Source organism: Myotis brandtii, unplaced genomic scaffold (genome assembly GCF_000412655.1).
Source record: "Myotis brandtii unplaced genomic scaffold, ASM41265v1 scaffold898, whole genome shotgun sequence".
Classification (NCBI taxonomy): Eukaryota; Metazoa; Chordata; class Mammalia; order Chiroptera; family Vespertilionidae; genus Myotis; species Myotis brandtii.
Window position 1 is genome coordinate 2,116,224 of NW_005371683.1, and position 3,382 is coordinate 2,119,605.

The following is a 3,382-nucleotide window of genomic DNA, read 5'->3' on the forward strand; positions in this document are numbered from 1 at the left end:
CTGATCGATGTTTCTCTCTCATCGATGTTTCTCTCTATCCCTCTCCCTTCCTCTCTGTAAAAAATCAATAAAATATATTTTTAAAAAAAGGATATGCTGAGCCCTAGCCAGTGTGGCTCAGTTGGTTGAGCATTGTCCCATGCACCGAGAGTGGCCGGTTTGATTCCCGGTCAGGGCACATGCCCAGGTTGTAGGCTAGATCCCCCGTGGGGGGTGTGCAGGAGGCAGCTGATTGATGGATCTCTCTCTCCCGTCCTCTCTCTCTCAAAATCAATAAAGACATAAAAGAGTATATGCTGAGTGATCATCACAGCACAGGCAATAAACTTATAGTCACTGCGAGATGACCTACACTTCTCCCACTCCGAGCCCCCCAGCCAGACAGGCCGAAGCACCAATGGTATCGCCCTCTCCCGGCATGGTGGTTGGGTGTTTTGGGGTGACTGTTTCAGAGCCCTGGCTGGCAGGGAGTGGGGACAATACTTTTTTCCTGCTGAGCTGGGTGGATTTGGGCACAGTGCTTCTCCTCTGAGACCAGGTACCTTTGGTTTCGAGAGCGGGTTAGTGGGGTGGACGAAGGCGGTGCCTTCGGCCTCCGAGCACTGCAGGCAGGTCTGCGAAGGTCCCCTCTGGGCCGATCTCTCTCTCCCGTCCTCTCTCTCAAAATCAATAAAAACATAAGAGTATATGCTGAGCGATCATCGCAGCACAGGCAATAAACTTGTAGTCACTGCGAGATGACCTACACTTCTCCCCACTCCGGGCTCCCCAGCCAGCCAGGCCGAAGCACCAATGGTATCGCCCTCTCCCGGCATGGTTGTGGGGTGTTTTGGGGTGACTGTTTGAGAGCCCTGGCTGGCAGGGAGTGGGGACAATACTTTTTTCCTGCTGAGCTGGGTGGATTCGGGCACGGTGCCGTGAAAAATGGACTTTCTTCTCCCTGGAAGGGCTGCCTCCCTAACCCTCACCCTAACCCACATCTCTCTCTAACCACCTGCCACCTGTGCTTGGGGAAAACTTGGTTCTCCAGGCCCAGGTTTGCTCTTGCTGCCATGATGGCATGGTGGTGTGGGCGAGGGGTAGTACAGAGCCGAGCGGGGTGTAAACGAGGAGTGAAGACAGGCTGAGGAACCACTGCCCCCCAAGACCCAGGGGTAGTGGGGGCCCTTCCGTGGCCATCAGCTGTGCAGCAGACTTTGTAGAAGCAAGGAGATGGGCCCGATGACTTCCCACAGTCCTGCTTGCCCTAAGAGACCGTTTCCGGTGCAGTCAGTTCATTAGTGTGTGTGGTGCAATATGGACGCAGGGCCTGAGAAACTACCTTGCTCAGACACAGTGTTTTCTGAAAAGGCCGGTCCTCTAACCCTCACCCTAACCCACATCTCTCTCTAACCACCTGCCACCTGTGCTTGGGGAAAACTTGGTTCTCCAGGCCCAGGTTTGCTCTTGCTGCCATGATGGCATGGTGGTGTGGGCGAGGGGTAGTACAGAGCCGAGCGGGGTGTAAACGAGGAGTGAAGACAGGCTGAGGAACCACTGCCCCCCAAGACCCAGGGGTAGTGGGGGCCCTTCCGTGGCCATCAGCTGTGCAGCAGACTTTGTAGAAGCAGGGAGATGGGCTCAGTGACTTCCCACAGTCCTGCTTGCCCTAGGAGACCATTTCCGGTGCAGTCAGTTCATTAGTATGTGTGGTGCAATATGGACGCAGGGCCTGAGAAACTATCTTGCTCAGACACAGTGTTTTCTGAAAAGGCCGGTCCTTTCATTCAGGCCACAGGCACTCTTCCCCGGCACTCCCTGCAGGGGCCCGGGGCCCAGGCTGCAGGAATACCCGGCTGTGTCCAGGCAGGTGTCAGAGGGAGGCCAGGGGAGGGGGCCCTGAGCTCACTCCCCAGCCCCCTGCTATTCACCCTGTTCCGGTCGCCAAGAGAGAGCTGCCCCTGGGGCTTCTAGGTAGCAAACCTGCCAGTGGTTCTCAGGTTCAAACAAACAACTGGCCCAGCTCTGGGCTCTGGTTTCTTACCTGCAGACAGAGTGTGTGTCTGTGGGCCTGACCTTCACTGACTGGTCACTAAGTGATGCAGGCACAGCTAATACCTTTGCGGCTTATACATGTGGCAAATGCTGCTTCAATAAAGTCTCCGAAGGGCACAGCCCCGTTCCTGCCCAGGTCCCTGGCCAGCAGCTGGAGGCTCAACTCAGAGGCTGTGTCTGTGGCAGGTGGCCCATCACAGGGTCAGCGTCCCCCTCCTGAACCCGACGCTGGCTGCAGCGACAGCTAAAGATTCCTCTCAGGCTCAAGCTCTCTCTCCTCTGAGACCAGGTACCTTTGGTTTAGAGAGCGGGTTAGTGGGGTGGACGAAGGCCGTGCCTTCGGCCTCCAAGCACTGCAGGCAGGTCTGCGAAGGTCCCCTCTGGGCCACGGCTCGCAGGGCACGTGTGAAGTGGTTGCTTCTGGGTCTGCTGTGATGCTTGCAGAGACAGGCCTTGCTGGAGGCTTGCGGCTTGCAGGGAGGGCTGGCACCGGGGCTGCAGGGACACGGGAGTTGCGTAAGGCATACGAAGAGAGGCGCGCCGAGTCCAGGCCAGGCTTCACAGCATGGCTCAGGTGCTGGCCCGCAGGGTGCCCATAGGGAAACAGCCTACAGGAAGGACACCCCGTCTGCACAGTTGCAATGTTACAGAGAACCGACCGAAGGGATGACACCTGCAGAGGTGAAGGGGGAGCAGTGCTTTACACCCCCAGGCACCCCAGCCAAGCTTCCGCACCACAAGGCCCCATCTCCTGGAGGGCACGGCGCAGACCCTGGCCAGGTGGGGGGCACCCTCTCCTCTGGGATACAGTGGGCATGGCCCTCACGCCTAGTCCTGGGTGTCCCTGATGGGGAGGAAGGAGTCCAAACCCAGTCCTGTTCTCCTCTCTCGAGGTGAGCACAGCTCCCCAGGGACCGGGTGCCTGCTTTTCTGCTGCTTGAGGTCCCCAGTCACTGGAGTTGAACTTTCCATCAGGGCCCGCTCCTGCTCCTCACACTCCTCCACCAGTCAGTGCGGCTCTTGTCCCGGACACTCCGGAGGATCGGGCAGGGTCACAGGGAGGAGCAAGAGGTAGCCCACCTCCCAGCTGAGCCAGAGCCAGGCAAGAAGCCCTGTCCGCCCTCTCCCTGCCAAAAATACTGTCATTTTTCCAGAAAGGAGCCAAGCCCAGCTCAGCAACGGACAAGGCCAAGGCGATGGGTTGCGGGCAGGGGGAGGCATACGGCGAGAAAGGCATCCTTCGAAATCACTGGCCCCACGCGGTTGAATACTGCAGCTTTTCTGTATGTTCTTTTATGGACCAAAGCTTTTTTTACCCATCGTTGCAGTTTTTTTTTGGGGGGGGGGG